Source organism: Xiphias gladius, chromosome 24 (genome assembly GCF_016859285.1).
Source record: "Xiphias gladius isolate SHS-SW01 ecotype Sanya breed wild chromosome 24, ASM1685928v1, whole genome shotgun sequence".
NCBI lineage: Eukaryota > Metazoa > Chordata > Actinopteri > Istiophoriformes > Xiphiidae > Xiphias > Xiphias gladius.
In genome coordinates, this window is record NC_053423.1 from 24365551 (window position 1) to 24392835 (window position 27285).

At 43.1% G+C, this 27285-nt stretch overlaps 1 protein-coding gene across 5 annotated transcripts in view; it reads left to right on the forward strand.

Annotated features, from left to right (window-relative positions):
- The window catches only part of LOC120786771 (zinc fingers and homeoboxes protein 2-like), a 125579-nt gene that overhangs the window by 55356 nt on the left and 42938 nt on the right, over window positions 1–27285 (forward strand). Inside the window, exon 3 of one of the 5 annotated variants that reach the window (XM_040122408.1) lies at window positions 16546–16617. The exons of the other annotated variants lie outside the window; for them this stretch is intronic. The gene's annotated coding sequence lies outside the window, so the exon portion shown is untranslated. The remainder of the gene's footprint in view (window positions 1–16545; window positions 16618–27285) is intronic. 5 annotated transcript variants of the gene reach the window in all.

Sequence of the window (27285 nt, forward strand, 5' to 3'; positions counted from 1 at the left end):
CGTTCAGGACAATGGGGCTCGGTGAATGGTTTCATGAGTGTGAAAATGATGTGATGTGGAGCGCTGAAACTGTTCTGAGGGTCATTGTGGAACAACATCTTGCTGAGGCAGGGCTATGCTAGAGAATAACCGGTTCATACAACTTGTCTCTCAATCACGTCAAATGGCAAAAGTGTTTATAGCTGTTCAGAGCGGCGACGGTCGAAGGCAGGGCGAAAATCAGCCTGTCATAGAGAGGGACGAGGTACGATAAACATTTTAATACGGGCATAACGGCGCACATTTTCAGACAGAATCTCCTGGAAGACACTCACAGAAATACTTGTATGAGCCTGTGAGAGAGAAGTTCAAATCCTGCTTACTTTCTCATCCCCACACAGCTCATACAGCCCCACAGTCCCAACAATCAGAAAGGCGGAGAGTGGAGGGGGTTTCAACCATTCGACACGCAGTTGTGTTGAATTATACTGGCCACTCACGACACTTTGTTGGGTTTTACTCTAGCTCTGAACATTAGCAGTACGTCCATACATAGAAGAGTCCCTCATAGGCCTGAAGTTTAGGGGGTTTGTCTGTTAGCGCATAATTTAAATACTCAGGTGTGATTTTCTACTGCTGCTGCTGTACTGATACACAACAAAGTAGTTCATTTCCTGAGCAATGTCTTCCCACACATCGTTTTCTTTTTCCTGGTGTCTCATTCAAGTTCTGTTTTGCGAGGGACCCAAAACGACTTAGAACTTCGCTAGCGAGATGTCGAAAAAGTCAAGCGTCTGGAGTAACTTCCAAAAATATAAAGATTACCCCGAAAAGGTCCAGTGCAGGATGGGCCAAAGGACACAGGCATATCGCAGATCTCCAACGAGCTTGGCAAATCATCAACAGCTGAGCCATCCTGCAACTGCTAAAATTTCCTTTTGTCTTTTATGGCTGATGTTGGCGTGACCTGCATGCTAACAAAGTATAAGGTTGAAAGTCCGATTTTTGTCCTCGTCTCTCTCTGTCCTCTTCTGTTCACACTGAAGCTTCGCAGTATTCAGGACAGCTGTAGTAAAGTCCAACCTTTTTCAGCATAACCAGGTTACATCACTGAACGCCTTTTGAGTAGTGGTGGGCAGTATCAGCATGTTTCTCCGGGATCATTAAACAATGAATGGTGTCCTGCTGCGTCTCCAGACTTTGAGTCTGTATCTGTGAATGTGCCATAAGTACTAAATGCCCCGAAATAAACCATTAAACTAAGTGTATATGCAGCCAGTCAAGCTGACAGAATGCAGGTAAAATGTTAACAAATTACAACTTGCAACGTACAGGATATATAACGTCATAAAAATCCAGATTACGTAAAATGGTTAATGGTCATAGAGCTGGTTTGATTTTAACCAAAATTCAGGTGATCTTTGTCGCCTCAGGGTGTTGAGGTCCTAGTGATGCAGATATGTTTTGGTGCACAGCTGTGGGATGCTATTTGTCGCATGGAGCTGTCTGCTGTTTGCAAGTTAAGACAAACACTACAAAGACTTTTAACATCATTAATGAAGATTTTTTCCTCCAGCTTGGGAAGTAGTGATAAGACATGACGGAACAGGGAATCATTGCACACCTGAACAGTTTACACAATCATCTCTCGACAGTAGGTTTATGCAGAATTCTGCCTCTGCGTTTCTGTATTTTGAGTCCAATAGTGTCCATTAAAGGTCTAAATAGAACAGTTAAATGTGTCTTTTTGAAACCTGAGATGTCCCACTGAGAGACTGGAGAACAGGGACTGAGGGCGGAGTAGGGTCGAGCATGGAGAGGATGGATGAAGAGATGGGAAGAATAGGATAGGAGGAGCACAGAGACTTTGATTTCAAGAAGAATTCTCCGGCAATCCATTTGCGCTGCAGGATTTTCCAAACAATTCCCCGATGATGGAGGTGGTGTAACAGAGACGAGACGGAAACGTCAGCGCAGCCCATAAAGTGCCTTGTATCAGAGCAACGTTGCATTAGTTCATTTTTCTTGTGACGATTTTTTGTGTCTGTTGATGGGTTCTTTCCTTTCTTCCTGATGCCAGTTCAACATTTTTTCTTAAAGCAGTTTCTTTCTGTTTTTTTTCCTGTTGTATAATCATGTGAAGATTGAAGCTTGTTTGGGTCGACTCTGTACTTGACCCCCCTCCTGCTAGCTTCAGCGCAGAGAAGTGGGACTTGGACCGTGGCTCCAGCTGTACAGTATTACCCTTGTTGATTCCCCCTTTGTGAGCTTGATTTCTGAGAGTCTATTTTGCATTAGTGCTGCATGAATTTTCCGCAAAAATCCTCCTCAGGGGTTGGAACAACAGAAACAGTCAGACCTGGACCAAGTATTTGTATGCCTGAAGGAGAAATTCACCCTGAACACTGTTACACAACTATTGGCAGAGTGCTTCACATGTTTGGGTTCTCTTAGCGGTCTGATGTATATTTATTCTTGGTGTTGATAATCAGCCAAACGTATTTGATGCGCGGGGCTGGGTATCTAACCCAGCAACCGAAAGTGTCCGTTTGCACAGAGAAAATAAAAATCTCAAGTACCCAAAGCTCGCATTGAATGTCTAATAGATTATTATTAGATTGTTTTTGTATTCTTTGATCACTTAGTTCCAAATTCACATCAAGATTTATCCAGTTTTACATGATTTTATTCACTCAAAGTTCTCGTTCGACTGCTTGTGTTTAGGTGACATTTAACAGCAGAACTTTGGTTTCCCTTTTCAAATGAAGAAAAGCACATTGACATATGTCACAGGTAATCACAAGTCATTTTTCTTTCGGGTACATAAACTCTGCTATCAAATCAGCACTGGTATTGAAAATTTGCAGATAATATGCATCCCAATCAGCGTGGTATCATGTCTCGATCTGATTCATTCATGGCGGAAAAATGTTGCAGCTGTCTAAGACATTGGATTTAGTTCGAACAGGTGCTTCTTTCTAGAGCCACCAATTTGCACAAACATTCAATAATCACACAGCGAGAAATTTTCTAGACAAGAAGCTAATAAAACAAATATAGGAGAGAGGTCAGATAACTTTACAGCTTAAAGTTCTTTTGCTTACCCTAATGGCCTGACGAAGTAATAGGCTATATGGCCAAAAGTGTGTAGACACCGGAACTTTATCACCGACCCAAAGCCATAGGCAGTGATTTGGTGCTCTAACATCCTCCACTCTTCTGGTTTCTGTCCTTCCACCAGATGTTAAACCTGCTGCAGGGATTTGCTCCCATTCAGACACAACAGCAAACCACTGATGATGGGTTGAAAATTTCTGGCTCTGTGTTAGATGGAGCTGAGGTCAGGACTGCAGACCAGTCAGGTTCTTATACACTGAACTGGGAAAACAATTTGTGGAGCTGCCCGGGGGGAATTGTCACATTGAAACAGTCGGACGAACACTGTTGTCTAAAATATCATTGTAGCTTTAAGAGTACAATTCACTGGGATTGAGGGTCCTTGCCCATACAGCAGTGAAAAGCTCAAAACCAAGAGTAAACAAAAGTAAAGGCTGTCCACATACTTTTGGCCATACAGTGTAGATTGGGCTTCGTAGAGTTTGTTAACTAAATGCAGCCATTTTTATTCCGGTTTGAATTCTGCATCAGTTATGCTGCATTGCCTTGTTTTGATAACAACAACCAAGCTTTTAGATTTTCCTGGAACTCATTTCACAGCTCTGGTTGGTATCAGCTCCATTTCAGTGGGCGCTGAGGCTCATGGGTACTGTAGTGCCCATTTTTAAAGTGGAAATATCCTGACTGTTGAGCCTTGTTGAATGATCCAAGAGATTCTAGTGCCTCTGTGTTTAGTATCAGTGAGGTTATTGAGTTTAAAAATTGGCTTTTAAAATCGAATTTGCTGCGGCAAGAGATGCTTCCCTCGGCTGAAGGCAAGGAGTTCGTGCACTTGCCTCTGCGTTCGATCAAAGGCTTTCTGGGAAATGTAGTAAATCATACGCAGAAGTAGAAATGGATAAGGCAGGTTAGGGAAAGCAGATTCACCGAAAAATCAAAAAAAAAAAAGCCTAATACTTCATGTCAAGATAAGTCCCGACATGTGATGAACTCTCTATCACGTCTTCAAAGGGACGCTTCCCTTCACAGTGTCAGAGAATCTGTACAAACTAGCTGATTTCTCAGCATTTGTATGAACGCTACACTCATGCAGCCACATTCTCTTTCTTCACCATAGCAGCGGTGCAGTGAGCAGAGAGTGGGAGTTGTGCTGGGCCTACATCTGTACAGCATTACACTTGTTAATCTTCTCTGAGAGGCCGGGGCCTGTTTTCTCTGTAACAACATCTTGATTCTTTCTAAGTAATTCTTCCCTGAGGGGTGTGAAGAGTTACAGCGGAGCAGCGGTGCATGTACAGAAACTTTGATATCTTCCCAAGCACTTCCTCCGGGGTCGGCGGGTTCAATGTAACCTTTTGGTAACAGTGGAGCAGGCCGGTTGTGGCAGCGATTTGACAGATCATCCCATGACCCTAAAGCCAGTGGTGGTCAGTGAGCAGGGTGTGGACGGCTAAACGGGACTCTTGTCATTCCATGTAGTCATCTATTTAAAATTGCTGTAGCTCCCTGGTTTCCATCTTGCAGGGGGTTCGATAAACTCTAGAGAAGTCAGGTGGGCTTTGCAGATATGAGAATAAGCGGTTTCTCTCTTTTTTTTTTATGTCCATGTGATCTGAATATCTTTGGGTTTTGGACAAATTAGGCATTTAAAGATGTCACTTTGGGAAACTGTGATTGGTATTTCCGTGGATTAAAAATACTTTTTGAGTAATCAAAGAAAGAATTACCGTAATGAAATAATTATTAGCTGCAACCCCGACCTATAGTAGATCACCAAGGTTGAACCTCTGAATTGTTTCAGTCATGTAGTAAAAAGTAAGACGACCAAACATTTGCTGCAACTTAAGTTTCGTAAAGAATTTTTTTTCGAATTCAGCAGCGACATATTACAGCGACATATAGTGAGTTTTATTTTATTTTATTGTACTTTATTTTGTTTGTTTGTTTTTGTCGTTGTTGTCTTTTATTAGACAGCGACAATAGAAACCTGACAGGAAAAAAAATGTCATTGCGGCTGTAGTGCCGCGTGGGTTTCTTGTTCTTGTCCTGCTCTCTGTCCTGTGCTACTCCAGGTACCGCCCACCTGCAGGAGGTGATGCAGCGCACCTGCTCCCACCTGCTCGTCAGGGTCAGGAGTATTAAGACCGGGGTGGTCGTGCAGCCACTGTCAGTAGGCTATCTGGCATCTTCCAGGATGCGCGTTTGTGTCAGCCTGACTTGTAGCGTGCGGAGATCGTTGTCCTTCCTTTTTTTATATGAAGTTAGTTTTGTGTTCTGTTTAGTTGTCTTGTAAATATTTTACTTTTGATCTAATTTGTTTGTTAGTTAATATCCTTGTTCTCATCAGCTTCCTTGTTGTACGACAATTCCATGTCAGAGATGTTGGGGACTCCTCATAGCTAGGGTATCTCAAACATGAAAAGAAGTACAGAAGTGTCAACAATCCAGTGGCAAATTAACTGTACTGTCGCTCGTAGTTACATAATAAAAAAAAGTAATAAAATACAATCAATTCAGCTAATTAATGATAATGCTGCAACAATTTTTTTGGACTATGGTTCAGACAAAGTGGGACGTTTAGTGATGTCCCCTTGTACTGTAGGATACTGTGATGGGTTTTTCCCAGTTTTCTGACGTTTTATAGACCAAACGATTTAATGAATTAATCGAGAAAATAATCAGCAGATAACTGATATAGAAAATTATTAGTTAGTTGCAACCCCTAATTAAAAAGGAGCTATACGCTGTTTCTGTCTGGTTTCACTTGTTAAAGAACTGCTACAAATATTCAACGTGATAAAAATGGCTGTGTTTTGGCTTTACTTCCATTTCTCTGGTGTGACAACAAAGGCTAGCAACTGGTAGGTATCCTGGAATAATGCATCAACACACCAAAGTCAGAAACGACAGGACGTTTTTCTCTTCCTCCCATCCTGCTGACATATAGTGTAAATGTAGCATAAGTCTTTAGCATTAGCCACTGTTAAAGCCTCCAGGGAGCTGTCATTGTTGAGAAAGTCATCTTTGTTTATCATGTTTTGAATGATGAGGTGCTCCGGTTCTACTGTCAGGAACGACTGTGATAGATACTCGGCCGAGAATGTGGACTGGATCCTCTGGGAACATGTTTGATGCTTTCAGAAAGACCAATGGGGGGAGAGAGAGAAAAAAAAAGACTAAATTAATCGAGTTACAGATGCTGTTGGAACAGAGGCTAACTTGGCGAGAACTGGGGCTTTGAAAGCTTAGTTTTAATGCCAGTCCGAGTTGTAGCTGTAGTGACCGAACTGCTTGACTGAGCTCACAGCCACAAGGACGACAAGTGGTTTCCAGCAAGCACGACTGAAAATCAAATAAAAATAACAACTGAGCATCAGGCTAGTTTTTCCTGCCTGTTTTTCTGTTTTTGGATAATCCTCCATCATATCACAGGTTGACCCCACTGACTGATATCTGACATTTACTGCGGAGCCAATGTAAGAGTGTTCACACAGTCTATCACTGAGCGTACAGCTACAGTATCAGTTGTGTACTGTGGAAAGCAAAGGCCTCCAATCCCCCCCTACATCTGTGCAGCATTAGCTTTTTTTTCTGCTCGTCTCTGTCCGAGGCCAATGCCTGTGTGTGTGTGTGTGTGTGTGTGTGTGTGTGTGTGTGTGTGTGTGTCTGGGTGTGTGGGGGTGGGGGGGGGACTCAGAGGAGTTTTGTTTGACGCCATCGCAAGAATTAACAGGATGTTAGATGACAAGGAGTTACACCGACACACACTGGTCTCTCTGTCTGCTTCTTCGAACGGTTTGTGTTTGTTTATGGCAACAGGAGATTAGTACCCATCTGGTGTGTGTGCGTGCGTGTGTGTGTGTGTTAGTGCGTGTGTGTGTCTGTGGGTGGGTTGTAGGTTTAGTTTGATTGGAAGGGGGTGCAGAGAGAAGAAGAATACGATTGGCGAATGAGTGTTTTTACAGCTTCGTGTGTGTAAACGAGCATGGATATCAAGACAAAGGCTGTGTGTGTGTTAGTGTAACAGAATCTGATGTGCGTGTTTGTGTACTGCGCGTACGTGTGTGTAGGATGTGTTGCAGATTAAGCATTGTGCACTGCGCGTATGAGTGTGTGTGCATGTTGTATTCGGCGGTGTGTGAATGATAATGACCTCTGACTCTGTCAGTTCTCTCTTACTTTACTGGATTAGCTCTCCTTCACTGCACTGCCTCTGGACACACACACACACACACACACACACACACACACACACACACACACACACACACGGTAAGTATCCGACCTCACTAGCAGCCAATATTAAGCAGTGTATCGGTCAGCACCACAGCGCCGTAACAACAGATACTACACCACCAATACTCATGTTTCATGTATGAAGTATTTATACTGCAGAAGTACTGCGAGAGGACGAGAGGTCACAGTACAGAAACACTACTACTCAGGCCTCAGATCAGAAAATGTGTAAGGGATTAACACCAAATAACTTGCTTGTTGGTACTGAATCCTATCTGAACGCAGTGTATTGCTACCAAACGATACTCTGACTCACTGCATGGATACAGAATCACACCGTGACTCACCGTATTGACTCTGAATCACATTTTGACTCATCGTATTCGTAATGAACTGCGGATAGTGAAACATGTTTCGACTCACCTTATTGATACTGCTTCATTCCAACTCACTGTATTGATACTGAATCGTGCTTAGACTCACTGCACTGACATAGAACCATATCCCGACTCACTTTTTTGATTCTTAATCACATTCCGAGTCACCGAATCACGCTTTGACTCCACGTACGATGCAGAATGATGCTGCACACGTAACAGACGCGCACGTGACACGTATTGACAGCGAATCGCGTTTCAATCATGTTTTGACTCACTCAGTCGATATTGAATTGCAGTGTGGCTCAGTGTATTGATAGAGTATTTCATGCAGTATTCAATCACATCCTGATTCACTATATTAATACATAAATACAACGTGACTCCCTGTTGGATTCTGACTTATATTCTGACCTATACTCTGTATTGTGAGGGTTCAGACTGTGCACTCTGTTGATACCGTGTGGTTTAATAAACACATATACAAATAAACTGGCTCATACGTACATTACAGATTCATCACACACCCACCAACTGGCAGGCCCTCACGCACGCCAATCCGTTACACACACGCACGCACGCACGCACGCGCACACACACACACACACACGCGCACGCACACATGCACACACACACACACACACACACACACACACTCTGGGCAGAGATCCACTGTATGAGCGTGCCTCTCTGCTGGAGTCTCTTGACTCTGTAGGACTTGTCCACATGTGGAACACCAGCTGGTCAATACACACACACACACACACACACACATATACTGTACATGCATTCATCTCCCCTGCTGCTCTAGCACACCTCCTGCTAGGATTCTTTCCTTTTTGCATGTGCGATAGAACTTTTGTCTTTCTCTTTCACACTTGTTTACACACTCGCTCGTGCACCAACACTCCACACATACGCAGTAGTACAGTACTCCCTCTCTTCAATTGAAATTCAAATCTCTACCTCTCTCCCACATACACACACCCCTGTGCCAGTGTATCTGTTTATTGGAGTGCATAGCTGCTTTCTGCTGGCTGCTCTGCATGCTCATTGCATCATACTGCACTCACGCACGCATGCGCACACACACACACACACACACACACACACACACACACACACACACACACACACACACACACACACACACACACACACACACACACACGTTGTATGTATACACAATCTATAGACAGGCTCAACCTCACACACATTCAATTCATAATTGCATCACATTAAGAAGCTGCATTTGCACTCACACACATACTTACCCATAGATTGCATCACAATCTGGCAGTAAATGTCCTGTATTGTTCCCTAAACTTTCATCACAGAGACAGAAAAACAGGCAGCAAATGCAACCAGCCAGTCAGTAAATCTCGAAAAACATATATATACTCCCCAAACCGAACCCTGCAAATCCAAAATTCAGTCAGCGACACATCCCTCAAAAAGTCTGACCATGTTTAAAAATCGGTTTGTTCAACCCAAAAATCCAGTAAGTCATTTCAAATCAGTCAGTAAACCAGTCAGACAGACTGAAAAACTGTCATTTAAACATTAAAGCAACTCAGAAAAAAGAAAGCAAAGGTTAGGATCAGTCAGTCAACCAACATTACCTATAAACTCAGTCATCTGTATCTAGGCGGGCATAAAACCTGAAAACCAGTTAGTTAAAGATGAGAAAATGATTTACATTATTTATTATTTAAGATATCATCCCATAAAAACCAGTCATCTAAACCGAAATCTATCAGACTTAAAAGTCAGGCGGTGAACCCGAAGAGGGTCGGTCGAAATCATACAAATGGTAAATGGACTGTGCTTACATAGCGATTTTCTAGTCTTATGAACCACTCAAAGCGCTTTAAGCTACAACCCACTTTCACGCGGTGCCTTTTATAAACATACAGCACTTTTTTTTCTATCACTTACACACCAGGGATACGTCGGGGGCAACTTGGGGTTCGGTATCTTGCCCAAGGACGCTTCAACACGAAGACTGGAGGAGCCGGGGATCGAACCGCCGACCACCTCCTGAGCCACAGCCGCATGAAGTCGCTTAAACCTCAAACCGGCCTTCAATAAAACAAGATAGTCGACAAAGGACCACCATGAAAATTAGTCAGCCAACTTTATCCCAGAAATCGGCTATTTGTATCTAAAAGTAGATTTATAAGAAAAACAATTTAAAAACAGTCAGTCAGACAGGATCTCCACTTAAAGGTCCCGTATTTGTAGAAAGGAAGATTTCCATGTCTTTTTCGATGGTAGAGCAGGTCTGTGTGCTGTAGAAACACTGGGGAAGTGTCAAAACACTCAATCCGCAGAGAAATGTACACAGCCCGTATTCAGACACTGTGCCAGTGAACGAGCCATCAGGACTTCCTTAACTTTATGATGTCACAACGAAGCGGTCACCGCCCCCAGCGCGACCCACCCGTCCAACCCACCATCCAATCATTTTGTTGTTGTTGTTGTTGCTGTTTTAACTTTATTAACAACACCACCCATCAGTCAGTTAACAAAACCATTTGTTGTGTCCTGCCGTCTCCGATTCGGCGTCTGTCTCTGGCTCAGACACGTGGGACAACGAGGTCGGGTGACATTTTCCTCAGCGGTGGCCATCGCCATTTACATTTACCGGTGAGTTTTACAAAGCTGCGGTAATGTGGTGAGACAGACACAAAATGCCCTGTTCTTGCTGGAGAGAGGACATGTAAAAAAAAAATTTGAACCCCTCGACCCCCCCCACCCCAATTAAAACTTAAAAAAAAACAAAGCTCTAGCAAACAAGAAAACAAGTCGACCTACAATTCAGCTATTTAACATTGAATATTGGTTTGTCAGACTTAAAAATCAATCTCGAAATTACCCAGTCCAACTCAAAATAAACTGAGCTAAATCTTACATTCATTCAACATGGGTTTACCAAAAAAAATCAGTCATTCAAACAAGTGAGTCACATCTAAAAACCACCCGGGCAGCAGGACATTAACAAAAACAACCAAGATTAAAAACAGGTCTACAAAACATGAAAATCACTCAGCCGAATCCTGGCGCGGTTAAAAAAAAATATACACAAATTAGACCTCAGTTCATCCCATAAACCAGGTAAAAACCAGTCAGTCAGATCTGGATCAGCTCCTCACTCTCATTGTTGAGTTTCACCAGCAGGCCGAGCCGCTTGACCAAAACCCCTACTGAATGAAAGCTTTGTCCACATGGAGAGCTGTGTGTGTGTGTGTGTGTGTGTGTGTGTGTGTGTGTGTGTGTGTGTGTGTGTGTGTGTGTGTGTGTGTGTGTGTGTGTGTGTGTGTGTGTGTGTGTGTGTGTGTGTGTGAGAAAGTGAAGTGTGTGAAAGAAAGAGGGACAAAGAGAACAAAATAGAGTGAAAAAGAGACACTGAGACAAAGAAACCGAGAGAGAGAGAGTTTGGTGTTTCTCAGTGTGGAGCTTAAACAAGCAGTACAGGATGTGCAGCCAAACTATTTTCTCTGCTTGGCTGCAGATTTTCAATGCGTGTGTGTTTGTGTGTGTGTGTGTGTGTGTGTGTGTGTGTGCGTGTGCGTGTATGTGTTGTTGGATATGGGGAGGTTGTCATGAAGGGTGCTGATGGGATGTCACTTGTTCCCTTTACTATCACAAGTGGGAGGGACACACACATACACACACTTACAGTTAATGATACACAACATGAATACATGTATCACTGTGTCTTCAGTCACATACACAGTACAGTACACGCACACACACACACACACACACACAACCTGAAGACCAACCCACACTGCCACGGTTTCCTGGAGAGTTTTCAGTCTCTCAGAACAGAACCACGTCACCCGAAGCACCATCAGTTCGGAGATTTGGTTTTCCACTGAGACATATTTAGTGAGCGTGATACCCCAGAGTCAGCCATGCTGACACAACACAAATCTAACTCACACACATTGCGATCTGCTGTGTTCAGTGAATATTGTCGTATAAAAACCAAAACGTTCCCGGCCGCCGCCATCCAGACCCGGGGTTGCATTTCCAGTGTACCCCGAGTCTTATCACGAGGCTCCCCAGTCACTATAAGGCTCGGACTAATCCACTTGCCCAGAGCATTCTCCGAGTCTGGTGAGACAGCACTTAGCATACCTAAAAAATGGGACAGTTCACCTGTGGAGGTGCCAACCAAAGACCTTTTTATTCAGTCGAGCGTTGTCTTAATCAAGCCCATGTGGGCCTTCGTATCGGTGCTTTTATATGCATATGTATGTATTTGATTACCTTTCATTCAGTGCTTCACAATGATACGAGGCACTTTGAACTGCCTCTGTACGAAATGGTGCTTGAGTTTGATCTGATTTGAATTGATTTGCACGGATTTGCCTGCTGTGGTGGAAGCCAGTGTGGGTGAGCACTGCAAACGTTTAGGAAACTACATGACAGCGTTAGTGTGAACGGAACCGAGGCGGTCTTCACCAGAGAGCAGCGACTCAGAGAACGTGGGGTCGGACGGTTCGGGCGGACGAACCGTCCGAAAGTACTTGTCTGAACCTATCCGCACCCCGGCCACAGGGGTGGGAGCTCAGAAAATGGTCCTATTAATCATTTTTGCCATGGCAACATGGTGGTTTTATCTTGTCTGCCTTAAGAATATGGTTTCATTTGATTGATCGAGTAAAGCTCCCCCAGCGTCTTCTGTCCCCTTCGCGTCTTTTACCCTGATGTCTTAACTGTGCAAAAAACAAAACGAGTTAAAAGGTCTGCAGAAACAGGTTTTCACACACACCCCGCCTTGTTCACTGACCTCCCAAAAGACAACTTTTGGGAGGTTTGTTGTAAACATTTTATTTCATTACAGTTATGTATTGCTTTACTTTTTTATTTTATTTTCCGGAGCAGTCCGAATTTTACCTTATTTTTTGAATTCCTTCTTTGTCTCGATTATTCGGGAGGGGGAGGAGTATTTATCTCAACAGACAAGAGAAAAAAGCAACTTGACATCTACCTGTCGAAGCGACCGCTCGCTCCACAAAAAAAGGGAAAATGAAAAGAAATTAGAAAGTGAGCGTGTCAGGCTTCAGGCTGGCATGTGAGCGATGAAAAGGCCGCCGTTTGTCACCAGAAATTATTGATGTACAAACAAATAGACACTGCAGGAGGACGCAGGAGTTTGGGAGGCTTTTGAAAAAAAATCAAAGAGGAAGGAGGGAAGGAGGGGGGAGGCGGTAGATGGGTGAAGATCACGAGACAAAAGCAGGAGAAAAGCGATGGAAAGAGGAGAGGAGGAAGTTGGAGGACCGAGGCGGGAAACGCTAAATGAGAAGGCAGCGAAGACGGAGAAAAGGAGAGAAGGGGAGGAGGAAAGGAAGGAAGGAAGGAAGGAGTGATAAAGGGGGAGGGAGAAGGGAGTGAAGAGATTACAAGTGGGACTGATGAAGAGAAGGAGAGGAAAGGAATAAGAGGAGGAAGAATTATGAAAAAGAAAGACACGACATCATCTTTCCTTTCTTCTCTTTTTCTTCCCTCCTTTCTCTCATCTTTCTAGTGCTCCTCTTCTTCATCCCTCTCTTATCTCCTTCCTTTGATGTTGATCTCATCCCTCTCTTTTTTCCTCCCTTCCTTCTTTTCTTTATCCTCTTCTTTTGTATCTACTTATCTTGTTTCCTTCTCCCCTTCTTTGTCCGTCATCGCTCTCTTCTTCCCTCCTGTGTCCCCCTTTAATTCTTTATCCCTCCCCTCCTCTTCTTCTTCCTCCCTCCTTCCTCCAGTTTTCCTCACTTTCTCTGTTCCTCATCCTCCTTTTTCTTTCATCTTCCCTCCTACGCAGCGTCTTTCTCTTTCCCATTTCTTTCTCTGTCTTCATCGTCCGTCTCGATTTTCCTTCTCTACCTCCCACTTTCTCCTTGCCACCTTTTTCCTTTTCCTCTCCCTCTTCCCTCCATTCTGTCCTCGTTCCTTTCATCCTTTACTTCCTTCCTTACCTCAGTCCCTTCTCTTCTCTTCAACCATTGATTTCCAACATATCTCTCGATCTTTACCACCATCTCTCTTTGCTCCTTCTTTCACCCTCCTCCCTCTCTGCCGATCTTCAGCTTTATTTCCACCCTCACCCTTCTCCTCGTCCCCTTATCTCTCCTTCCCTTTCTCCCTCCTTTATCTCTTCTCTCCACCTTCTTCTTTCCATCTCATTTTCCCCACTCTCTTTCATTATCCTCACCCTTTTACCCTCCTTTTCTCTCAGACTGCCTGTTGAATGAACGATTGAATAAAAATGAAATGGATGGCAGACAATCTGCAGCCGTGTTTCAGCTGTGACAGACACATTCTTTCTTTCTTTCTTTCTTTCCATCTTTCTTTCTTTTTTCATTCTTACAAAGAGAGCACTAAAAGGCCAGGAAATTATTAAAAACATTTATGGTACAGTAAAGAAATACTCGTTAACATTTCCAATATTTATTGTTAGATGTAAAACCACTCACAATGGCACTTAATCATCAGTTTGATATTAACACTTGTGGGCTTTTTTAGGCAGATAATGGCATTTTCTTAAATTACGTTACCCGGAGCCGATACTTTTTGTCCTTTTATTCCTCTTTATGTTACAAAATTTGACCATTTGGCGGCTAAAAAAAAAAAAATCATTAACTGTTCATAATTTCTCCAGGATGTTCTTTTTGTAGGGATGGGCAAAAACCATCATGGGACAAAAAACACAGCTCGATGATAATAAGCACATTCCCACATAAACATGTGAAATTTCATCAAAATCCTCACTAGATCCAGTTCAGTTCAGAGTGTCCAATCATGCAGCTGCGATCAGCTTGTCGCTAAACACTTGACCGTCTGTTTCCTGCGCTCGTCATTTGGATAATAATATATGTAACAAGCCCAGAATGAGATAGAAAATGTGTGTAAATCAATAATCTATAATCATCAATATCTAACACAGCACAAAAGAGTCTGTTTCTGTGTCTCACAAAGACAAAGACTGAGGCACAGACTGAAAATGGTGTTTTTTGGTAGCCACTCCAATCATTTGGGAGAAATAACACAGACACACAAACACACACACACACGCAGATTGTAGTCCACAGTTTGAAGAAGGAGTGTTTAGCAGATTTTTTTTTTTTTTTTTGGGCAGGACGAGCAGGGTAGCGCTCTCTCCCTCCAGCGACCATGGGACTCGGCGCGTTGCCATGGAAACAGCCCAAACTGCACCGGAGGAGTGATTGAGAAGGGGAGAGAGAGGGGTAGACAGAGACAGGAAGAAAAAGAGAGAGAGAGAGAGAGAAAGAGAGAGGGAGATATTTTGCTCCAAGAAGAAGGCCTTCTGATGGCGACTGTTGTTCTTCTGCACTCAATGTGAACAGTTTAGTGTGTGTGTGTGTGTGTGTGTGTGTGTGATTGGTTGAAGCATGAGGCTAGACAGAGCGGAGAGAGAAAGAGATCCAGGTGTGTGTGACTGTCTGCGTTTGTGCGATTTTGTGTGTCTCCGTGTGTCCTGTCCTGTCTGACTTTTAAAGTGTGTGAATGTGTGTGTGAATGTGTGTGTGTTTTGAAGGATACTTGCGTGTTTGCATACATTTCTGCTCCTTGTCAGTTTCCGCTTGTGTGTGTGTGTGTGTGTGTGTGTGTGTGTGTATGCACCACTCACAGATGAAGCAAATAACGCTGATTATTTTGTAACAGAAGCACATGTCAAGCTCTGGGATTTATCAGACGGTAAGTGAGCAGTCGCCTCTCGCAGTCAGCCCTATTGGATGCGGGAGAAGTGTGCAGGTGCAGAGCCCTGGGTGACTTTGACGGGGGCCGATTCATCGTCTCCGAAGCAACAAGGCCCGTGGGGTGCTCAGGGTCGGCGGTGGGGGGCGCGAGGGCAACGTAGGCTATGTCGTCCGGTCCGAGCCGACAGAGGGGCGACAGAAAACTGTAACGACGGTTATGGAAGGAAGGTGTCACAACACACAGCGCATCGCACGCTGTTCGTGTGGGGCTGTACACTACTATGCTGGGGCGTGTGTTTCTAATTAGTTTCAGTTGTGTGTTAGCATGTAGTCACACACACATAGTATGTGTAGTACAACATGTTTATATGTATGTGGGCGTGTGTGTGTGTGTGGGTGATTGTGTCTGTGCACATGCATGACTGCTTCGGTATCCAGTATAATTTGTTTCTGTGTTGCGTGCGTGCGTGCGTGCTTGCGTGTGTGTGTCTGTGCGTGCGTGCGTGTGTGTGTGTGTGTGTCTGTGTGTCTGCTCCTCCCTGGGCTAGTATCAGTGGTAAGCTGTGATTCAGGCTGTGAAAACACTGATTTGGCAGCCAGAGCGTCTTCCTCCATCTCCGACTGGCTCAGCCAACAAATATCCATCTCTTATTAAATGACGCTTTATTACAAAAGAAAAAAGCGTGTGTGTGTGTGTGTGTGTGTGTGTGTTTGAGGGTTGGTGTCCTTATATCTGGGAGTTCAGGAAGCGGGCGTGTCTCCAAAGCTGACTCCTGGTAGAGCCTTGCAGCAGATTCGAGCTACAGGTTCACATGGTTGATTTATCTTTCAGTCTGTGAAATGTCAAAAATGTCTGCGGAAAAAAGTTCATCCCTCTGGATGTTCGGTTTCTGTGAGCTGGGATGATTCATTCAAATGTGTGCCTTTGAAAGCTGAATGGAACCAATGGGCTGCGGGTCATTAAGGAAGTGGGTGTGATTTTAAGTATTAGCCAGCAATCCATGAGGAGCCACTTTTGTCTTAAAAACCACTCACTTTACCTGAATGTCACAGAAATTCCTCATTCACAGGAGCACCTCTGTGAAATGCTGTTCTTGTTTGAAAACTCATTTCAGGTCAAGTCGCCAACACTGTGGCAAAGACGCAGGACATGACCCAAAGCACTGCAGGAAACTACACACACTAAGGTTGGGCGGTTATTTATATTTTTAGATTGTCTGATTGTCAACACGTTAGATTTTCTACTGTTAGATTACTACCCAAGGCTGGATTACCAACCGGATAAAGTTGGCAAGTGCCCCGGGGGCCCAGATCCCTGGGGGCCCCAAAGTCCCCAGGTTCACTCCATATCAACTGGGACTCCATTATTTGATTAATCGCAAATTTGTAAAAAAAATTTAAAACTATGACGGGTCCTCCATCCGCCATCATGTGGCCTCTGACCCTGGGTCAAAATCTAGTTTTAAGACCTCGGTTATTTTAGTTTATATTGACCTCCTTTATTTTATTTTAAAGTTGTATTTGATCAAATTGCTTCCATTTTTTTCTGTTTCTCAAGGAATTAACACAAAGAAAACATGGGGCAAGGTCGTATTATTCCATCACTGGAGAATTTAAAGGCTGCAACCAACGATTATTTTCATCATAATTACATCTGACAGTTGTGTTTGTTCAACAACTGATAGATTGTTTAGTCGATAAAATGTCACAAAATAGTGAGGAATGCCCATCATTATCCCCTAATGCCCAAGTGAACATACTGACATTGCTTGCGTGGTCTGAGTTACATTCAAAACTACGGAGATGCTGAGTTTGAGGAGTTTTGGCATTTTTGCTAGAAAAAATAACTTAAAACGATCAATTATCAGAATTGTTTCCAATTAATTTTCTGTCAATCAGCTGAGCAGTGAGCTTAATCATTTCAGCTCTACAGTAGTGGTTGGTTTCTGGGAAATAATAAACGTACCATATACAGTGGGGGTCAATAGGGCCCTGGGGCCCCCCAGGAGGTTAATGTGGCCAGGCTGCCTACAGCGCACCTATAGCTGCAGATGACCACATGGTCTCATTTGGATTCTAATGTAATTTAAAAAAATAAATAAATACAACTGGGCATCAGCAGCTTAAAGTGTGAGAATCCAGAGGTGTAGCCAGCGTACACGGCGGCTCTGGATCGGCTCGGTCTAACGATGAAATAACAACACAACATAACTAACAGCTCAGCGTCAGTTGATATGCAGATGTTTGATATTTTATCGTCAGAGTTTTACGGTATCCTAACGTTAACTTCCTTCGCAGTGCACAAGGAGAAAGCTTTTGTCAGGAGAAACTGAGAATCATCAACATTAAGGCCACGTGTAGCAAACAAAGTGTAGAACTCAGTAATTAAACAAGACGAAATCGAGAAGCTGATTGGTCGGTGCTGATTAGCATCACACTCATCACTCTTTTAGCCTTGTTAGTCGCTCACTGCCCAAAAATACGACTTCACGGCAATTGTTGTCAATGTGTCCATCAGTCAGCACTGACAGAAAAAGACATTGCAGGGAAGCTGTGACGCAGGCTCAATGCTCATATTGAGAACTTATGCAGCTGTCAAACACAACTTTTTTTTAAAATTAAATCAACTTTACTAATCACAATGTAGGTCCACTTTGGTTTAACTGTACACTGCAGCTTTATTATGTAGGAAAATATAAGTATTTGACCGGGCTGATCAGAATAAAGAAAACAATTTGACCCATTCATCTCAAGCAACTCAAGTAACTAAATGGTTCGAATTAGGCAGCTAAAGCTCTAATCTTTAAGCAAAACAGAGGAAGGAATGTGCCTGTTTGTTGTTCTTCTATTAAGCAGAAGTCCCTTCATGTGAAAGCAGCCTGGAGCAAACACATATAGGGTGAGCTCTCACAAAACTCCTTCTTTCTTTTCTCTTACATTTTTCTTTTTATTAAAGCATCAACAACAGTCCACTACACACACGGATGTTTCGGGCTCCGCCTTCCTCAGCATTTGTGTGTGTGTGTGTGTGTGTGTGTGTGTGTGTGTGTGTGTGTGTGTGTGTGTGTGTTAACCAGGTGTATGTTACCACTGATTATAGTGGCCTTAAGTCCAGCCATCAATCATCAATCAAACTTTTCTACTAAACTATTATCTGAAACTTTCCACGTTTAAACTCCATCAAAGACGACATAGCATCTAGAGTAACATCTCAGAAGTTGTTAAATCACATTTGAGCATACAATGATGGTGTATTATTTAGAAAGCTGAATGCATTTTAACCTTGCTTTAGCTTTTGTGATAAAATGATAATTTTATGATTTCATGTATTTCTGCATTTAATTACTTTTTCTCATCAGACGATAGATAGATGGTGTCGGGACAGAATAGAAATCCAAAAAGCTGAATTTTATTTTTTGCCAATTAAAAAAAACTGAAATGACATTTAATAATATTTCTAAGCCAAATCAAGTCATCTGCATAAATGCATTGCTTTTGGCCCCATTACAAATCAAATGGACAGTACCATTTTTCAGGGAGAAAAAAAAAATCATTGAATCTTCAATAACTTGTGGTATTCACTGAAAAATTAACAGCTTTGATGGAGTATTAATTCCCACACAAAGACGTATTCTCCGTTTAAAAGATTTCTTTTTAAACAGAGCCATGAACTTACAGAAAGCTCGACCTGCCTCGGCTACGGGGCATCCTTAGAAAACAATGAGGTTTGTAGAAATTGTTTGTAATTTGAGCCCATCAGGCGTGCTGATGTGTGTCCACTGTTTAAATGCACAGATGCCTGCCAGCAGCTTTTTGGACGCAGAATAAACCACAGAGAAAACCACACAGTTTGACGAGCTTGTACACACTCGTTATTGGCTAGTTCATTAGGTCGTGCACATGTGTTTCGCTGTGTGAGTGTGTGTGTGTGTGTGTGTGTGTGCGTGTGCGTGTGTGTGTGCGAATGTGCGTGTTCTTCGAGGAAGAATGTGTGGTTTTTCACACTCCCACATATAGTAAACAGCAGTCAGTCTCATTGCATAAGACCTTCGAAAGTTCATGAAAATTTTCCAACCTCAGAATATCCTCACCTGCCAGCTTTGAGATGTTTGCTTTTTCTTCTGTTTCTCTCTTGGAAACTTTTTTTTTTATGCTCGAGCCAGTGCAGTAATCCTGAAATATGTGTCGTCTTATGCATTTTAAATGATGCTTCCACAGGAATTTACTACTCAAATTCCAAGTGAAACGGTATTTTAAGACCATCGGATTTATTTTTTTCTGCAGAAACATGATGTTAGCTCGGAGTTGGAAGGTTGGAAAAAATTGACGGCTTTATTGATTGTTGATGACAAATCAGTTGTAATTGTCCAGCTCAATATTTGGTAATAATGTCTCAAGGACAATTAGATGGACCGGTCTAATCCAAGATCTTTGAGATGACAATGACAAACTCCCCCCGTCCAAAAAACCTATAAAGGAACCATAGGTGCTATAAATAGAAGTTACAAAAACTGATGATATACTGTACAAGGTGCAACATCAATGTAACAGGTCCTGTAGGTGATATCTACATTTACTGTCAGAGGTCACCATCAAGGTGAGCTGAGATTTCGATGTAAAATAGACAAAAACTAATAACACGTATGGACGTTTCTCACAGCAGACATCCTGACTTTTCATAGCAGGAAAAGCAGAGGTTCAATAGGGGGTTGAACAGAGGTTTTCAGACTGTGAGGTGCTCCTCCCCAAGGGGGACTGGAAGGAGGCAAAGCCTCTGCGTGTGACAGAAGTGACAGCTGCTAAAAACAACGGCAAGTTACTGTATTTTGTCCATTGATTATCCCACTTGCTAACAGGGTCAGCAACAGTGGCTGTGACACAGCTCGTGAAGGCAATTAAGGTATTTAAAAACCCTTAGAGCCCAATTACAGTAATTTGTGTGAAATGCGTACTCCTTTTGTTAGTCATAAATCAGTCCAGTCTGAACACGCAGACATATTTTTAGTTTCAGTGTCTTACGCTCTCTGAGGATATTCAGAAGAACTCCACAAAAAGCTCGATGCCATAGGCATTGGTTCAGAAAGCTGGTTATTTTTTTGGACCCAGTTGACAGTTGGCAAAATACCTATATTCGCAAGGATCTGATGCTAACAAATATTCTATCAAAGCTTTTCTTTGTTCTCATTCTTTTTATTGTCAATGAGCGTTGTAGAAAAACATTTAGGTCGTTGGCTTCTCATTTTTACCTGTTCCTTACCATCACTTTCAAAGATTAGCTGCTGGTGTAGCTAAATAAGGTTGATTTCTTAACGGCTAAAATGAAACCTTTTTCGGTTTCTGTTTTGGAGCAAGTAGCTTGTGAATGAAGATTTACAAAGTCGTTGTGTACAGATGTGTCAGATACATTTAATCAACATTTATATTTGTAGGTTTTATCTACAGGTTGTGAACATTAATCGGGCTGCCAAACGAAACTGTTACCGCCCATTAGACAACAAACATTGGTTAAAATTATGAGTTGAATCTTTCATTTTTAGTAATTCTTGACTCAAGTTTCTTGCAAGCTACAAGTTAGAAGTTATAAGGAATTCCCTAACCAAACCCTTAACCCCTACATTTTATCATTTTATTAGGATTTTAGTAAAAAGCTACCTATTAACACACAGAGCAACATGATGATTCATCTGGATCTGGTGTTTGTGTCCCCCTGATGAATCTAAGTCTGGTACTCCCTCTCTTTTACCTCCGGTTTTGGTCTCCACCAGCTCCTGGGGGAAACTTTCTGTTTAGCTGCAAAATGCTCCACTATTTTCACCAGCTGGTCTCTGACTGTGTCTGTCTCCTGTTTGCTGCTGAGCAGGTAGTGGACAGTGGCTTTATCAGAAATTGGTTAATAAAAGCAGTTGATTGCTGCTGCTCCTGCTGAAAACACTGAAGACCAACCCCAAAATTTTAAATGTGCTGTAAAACCAAAACTAGGATCTAAAAGAGGCTGAAAAGCTTCTTAGAGCCGCAAAGTGGGATAATAAATTCAGAAAAGTGACCATTTCCCATTACAGTCATTTGATCCATTGTTGAACTAAAAAATATAAATTTATGTAGCTTTAATTTTATTAAACATGTTACATAAGTTAAAACATCTGCAACGAAAAAAAGGGTCTGTTGTTTACACTTTCTGTCTCACATGGAAATTGTGACCAAACAGATTTATTTCTAGGAAAAGAAAGCTGAAACATCTGTTCCTGATGAAAAGAGGTTGTTTTTTTTCCAACATTGTGCCTCCTTCGAGGAATTCGAAGAAATTCCGTGACTGTTGCTTTACGAACTCGTCTAAAATCATCCGTCTTTTCCTGGTTATCCAACATCAAGCGTTAGCTGTTGGAAGAAAGCCACGAGATTAGTGGGAATAAAAAAGTTGATTAAAAGTTTAGACTCATTGTTTGCCATCAGCAGAAATGTTCCCGACCTCAAAAATCCAAACTGGGTGAATCTTTCTCATGTTTACTGACTCAGCTCAGTTCTCAGCTGCAGACTTTGTCATTTAAGCTGAGCAGATATAAAGAATTTTGCATGAAATTTTTACCTTAAACTTGAAACTGAATTAACATGACTTTTTCAGCCTGCTGCTGTTTCCTTACTGGGTTCATCTGCAGCTTACAGAATCCCTCTGGCATCTCAGCAGTGTTTGTGCTACGTATTATGAGCCCACTAAGGCTCTGACCTTTCACCCTTCCATTGTTGGTCGTTGGTGAGGTTGTTTGATTGAGATGTTTATTCGGCTGTTGCGCTCATGTCCCGTTCAGTCACTCATGAAAGGGGCTTCAAATGTGAATTGGCAACTCGTGGGGTGACCTCGACATGCTTTTAGATTCTGCTCCAATATAAAGACAGTCAACATCAAATACATTGTATTAAATTAACTTCACTTTTTCTCTTAATGAAATCACTATTTTCTCCCTTCAATATTAAAAGTAATTTGTTTCAGGGCCAGCAGCTATTAATTTTTTTGCCATTTCCCCTGGGCTTTGTTTGACATTTCTCAACAAATGATAATTAGCTGTACCATACAATTTAGTTTGTGAAAAAGGTTTGGAAAACTGTTGCCGTGTTCAGGTGTGACCTTGCCCTGTCTCCCCATCTGCTTTTGGATGTACACACCTCCTATTAAACAGTATTTTGGTGCGACAAACCTGTCGTTAAAGCTGTTTAAAGCTAATCCAGTCACAAAGTTGAAGTACTTGGCATCACTCTCTCCACTCTGAATCGTGACAGTCTCGATGAATGCATTTGTTTCTTGTATTTCTTCAGTCGAGGAATGTGACTGGTAATATTCGGGAAGGTCGAGGCGGCGCCGTCACGCATCTGATTTTGACACAGGGTTAAGCGGGGAAAAAATTGTTGTAGGTAAAGTTCTTAATGAGATTGAACCTGTCAAACCACATCAAGCAACCAATGAGTGACAAAGGATTTGGGGAAAGAAAACGATCTGTATTCCTGCATACGTTTTCAGCTCGGTCGGTCTAGGCCAGGATCCCCGGAACGTTTGATGCTTTCTGAAAGTCGTTTTGTGATGAAATGGAGCAAATTTACTTTTATATTGAACTCACTTTTTGTGACAAGTGTTGGTGTCCTACATTCCCTGAATGCCTTTCCCCAATGTTTCCTCAAAGAAACCTCACCGAAGGGCTGTGAACTTGGTGCATTTGGTTGCAGGTCGCAGATGCAGTTGAAAGGCAAGATGGCACACTAAGAAGAGGAAGTTGCCCTCATACTCAGATCCTAAACTATTACATTCTGGTCTGTAAATGTACAGATCTGTCTCTTCTTTGTTTGACTTCTCTGATCACTTAAAACTTGCAGGTCTAGAAAAAAGCCTTTCTTCATTGATTCTGAGGGACAGACATCAAAACCTGCTCACCTGACTGGATCACTGAAACAATTTCTGTTATCAAAGTCACCTCCTCTGCGTTTGTCGGCTTATTCACAGGACTGAGAAACGAAGACACCACAAACATCCCATGTGGCCCAGAAAAGCAGCCTCCCTAATTCACCACTATCTGCATTTTTGGGTGGAGTTTTCCTTTTTCTTATCAGTCGCCATCTTAGTAACAAAACAGAGCTTCATTGACAGAAAGATGTGGTAACACATTCCCAGCCATCTTGTTTAGAGTGTGTGAGTTAGTGTGTGGAGCCTATAATTCACCCGCCATCTTGTTTGGAGAATGTGTGTGTGTGTGTGTTTGAATTTTTGGCCGTAGTCAAAGTGTATGTGTGTGTGTTGTGTGTGTGTGTGTGTGTGTGTGTGTGTACATTTCAGCGTGAGGAGTCGGTGCTGTAAAGCTGCTCGTCCTGCCGCAGCCAATGTCAACAGCCGAGCGCATAACTTCCCATGAGCCTTTTCCCCTAGAAGGTAACTGGAAGGCTGCTCTACTAGTCCGGCTCCATACAACTCTGTGTGTGTGTGTGTGTGTGTGTGTGTGTGTGTGTGTGTGTGTGTGTGTGTGTGTGTGTGTGTGTGTGTGTGTTTTTACACCCATTTGTCAGTGTGTCTCCATGCTGGGTGTGTGTGTGCGTGTGTGTGTGTGTGTGTGTGTGTGTGAGAGACAGCGTGCATAGTGTGTTGTAGCACCCATGGGTGTGTGTTTGCATGCTGTGTGTGTTTTAGTCAATCATTTGTTTCTCTGTATGCGTGTGTGCGTATATGCGAGCGCGTATGTGTGTGTGTGTGTGTGTGTGAGATTGTGTGTGTCTTTACGTGCATATTGTTGTGTTGCGGGTTTGTGCTCACAGGGGCATTTCTTCACGCTGTGTGTGAGTGTGAGTGTGTCTGTGTGTGGTTTTAATGGACGTGCGCACACAGCATGAAGTCTCGCGCACGCACATGAACACACACGCACACGCGCTACCTTGACAACATGCTAGGCTGTACATGCATAGTGTGTGTAACCGTGTTTAAAAAGGAGCACATACCAGAACAGGTACTGTATGTGTGTATCTGTTGGTTTAGTATGTGTTTAGTGTGTGTGTGTGTGTGTGTGTGTGTGTGTGTGTGTAGCAGAGCGCAGTAGAGCAGAGTGGCGGGTCTAATGCGATTACGTCCCTTGTCTCCGTGCAGAACTGATAAGGTATTAGAGGGCGGGCCGTGATGAGATTTAAATTAATTCAGCCTCCATTCAAATTCACCATGAGATGAGCTGCTCCATTATTTGGCCTTCCAGCTCAACACTTCTCCCTCCTTCCATCCCTTCTTTCTCTTCTCTTTCTCCCAGTCTCCTTCCTTCCTCCTCTTTCTTTTACTCCTCTTTTACTCCATCTTGTGACACACCTCCTTCCTTCTCTCTCTCCTTGGTTTCTTCCTTTGATCCTCCTTCCTCCTCTCCTCCTCAGCAATCTTCTCCTTCCATTCTCTTTTCATGTTTTCCCCCCCGTCTCCTTCCTTCCTCTTTCTTTTACTCCTCTTTTACTCCATCTTATGACACACTCCCTTCCCTCCTTTCTTTAGTCCTTCCTTTTTTCCATTCCCCTCCTCCTTCCCAAGTAATCTCCTTCTTCCCTCCCTTCTTTTCTCTCCATCCCTCTCTTTCTTTTGCTACTCTTTTACTTCTTCCCTGTCTCCTTCATTTTCCCTTCAATCCTTTATTCTGCTCCCATCTGATTTCCTGTCCTTCCCCTCCTCCATCGTTTCTTCATCCCCTATTTTCTCTCCCTCTTTCCATTATTTGGGGAGGGGTCTACCTTCTTTCCTTGCTGCAATCCCTCTTTCTTTCCCCTTCCTTCCCTCCCTCCTGAATTTTTCCCTTCAGTCCTCTCCTCTGTCTGTCCAGTCCTCCTTCTTTCCTTACTTCCTATCTTCCTCTTTCCTTCTTTCCTCCCATCAGTCCTTCCTTCTCCTTGCCTCCATTCATCTCCTTCTGAATCACCAACTTCATTTTCCTCTCCTCCTCCATCCCTCCCTTCAAATCCCCTTTCTCCTTCTTTCCATTTCTCACCTCCATCTGAATCATTTCCTCCTTTCCTGCTTCCTTCCTTCCCTTTCTCCCTCCTTCATCCCTGTCCTCCCTCCCTCCTTTTTGTCATCTGGTCTGAGTCTTTCCTCCTTCACTCCCGTCTTTCCTCTTTCCCTCCTTCCTCCCCCCTTCTTTTCTCTCTCGACTCCTCTGCTCATCAGAAAATCATCTTTTCCTTCTTTCCTTCCTTCCCTTCCTTCATTCCTCCTTTTACTCTTTCTTCTCTCTTGCCTTCATTCATCTCCTCCAGTCTGAACCCCTCCGTCTTTCCTTTCCCCCTCCTCCTTTCCTTACCTCCCTCTTCCCTTTTTTCTTTTCTCTCTTCAATCCTTCTTCTCTCTGTTCCTCTTCCTACATATGAAAATCTTCTCTTTCCCTCCTTCCTGTTTTCCTTCCCTTATCTACATCCTTTCCACATTCATTTCTTTTTCTCCAGTCCCTCTCCCTCATTCCCTTGAATCGTCCCTCCCTAATTTCTTCTTTAGATTCCTTTCTTCTTCTTTCCATTCCTCCCCTCTTACCTAAATAATCTCCCCCTTCTCTCCCTCCTTCCTATCTTCCTTCCCTCCCTTCCTTTCTTCTCCCTTTCTACCTCCTTCCCTCCACCCCTCTCAGTTTTCCTCATCCTCTCTCCCTCAATTTCTCTCCTCCTACCTAAACCATTTCCCCCCATCCTCTACTCTTTCCTTGCTTCCTCCCCTTCTTCCATCCCCTCTTCTCCTCCTACCCGACCCCAACTACCCCCTCCATCCCCTTCCCTCTTTCCCTCCTTCCACTGTTGTGCTCTAGCTCTCTTTTAACCAAAAATTTAACCAAATCGAGTAAAGAGTGTGTGTGTGTGTGTGTGTGTGTGTGTGTGTGTGTGTGTGTGTGTGTGTGTTTGTATGTGAGCATCCCTATGTGCTTCCCATTGCTTGCGCATGCATATTAATGTCTGCATGCTTGTGTTTCTCAGCGCCTCCCTGTGTGTGTGTGTGTGTGTGTGTGTGTGTGTGTGTGTGTGTGTGTGTGTGTGTGTGTGTGTGTGTGTGTCATTAAAACCAGCCCCCATTCATGGCCTTCCTCTGCTGTGTGCAGCCTGTCGTTTTCAGCCAAAACTACACAAACTGCTCGGTAAATAAAGTCAGTCAGTGTCAGTAACAGCCGGAGACGAAGCTCCATGTTAGAAGACACTCAGCAGGTTGTTGTACAGTAGATTTTTTTTTTTTTAGAGCCTCAGTGAAAATATTTCAAATTATTTCACTGGGAATTTGGCTTTTGACAGCAATCCAGCGTTATTTTTCATTTCATCAGAGATGGGACAAAGGTAACATGGCCTGCAGGGGGGTTCAACGACTTGCTCAAGGGCACTCGGCAGGGATAGACGCACGGTCTATAGCAGCCATTGAGCCTTTGACCCTTTTAACATCAGCGTGAAAGGCAGCATTCATTCTTGGCTCAAAATGAGTTCTCCCAAAATTTCGGCTTAATTTAGAGCCACAGACAGGGAGGGATTGGCTGCGACAATTAGTAAATGACTCAATTTGCATATTCATAATCACTTTATTGTGATTGAAATAGCTGCAGCAATCCCAAACTGCGAAAAGAGCACGCGTGAGGAAACCCTCACAAACCTCCAACCTTGAGCGGCTGGAGCGCCACAATCCGGCGACAGAAACAAACCTGAAGTAGCACATCAACACAAACACCTGGAAGTCAAACGTTTCCAGAGCAGGTTAACTGTCTCGCTACATAACAGAACACCACGTACTGCTGCTCCCCTGCAACAAGGAAATAAAGTATTCAGAGAACATTAACCTAATTAACCTGAACCCCGCAGACCCATCGGCTGGAGTCATGCTTTGTTTT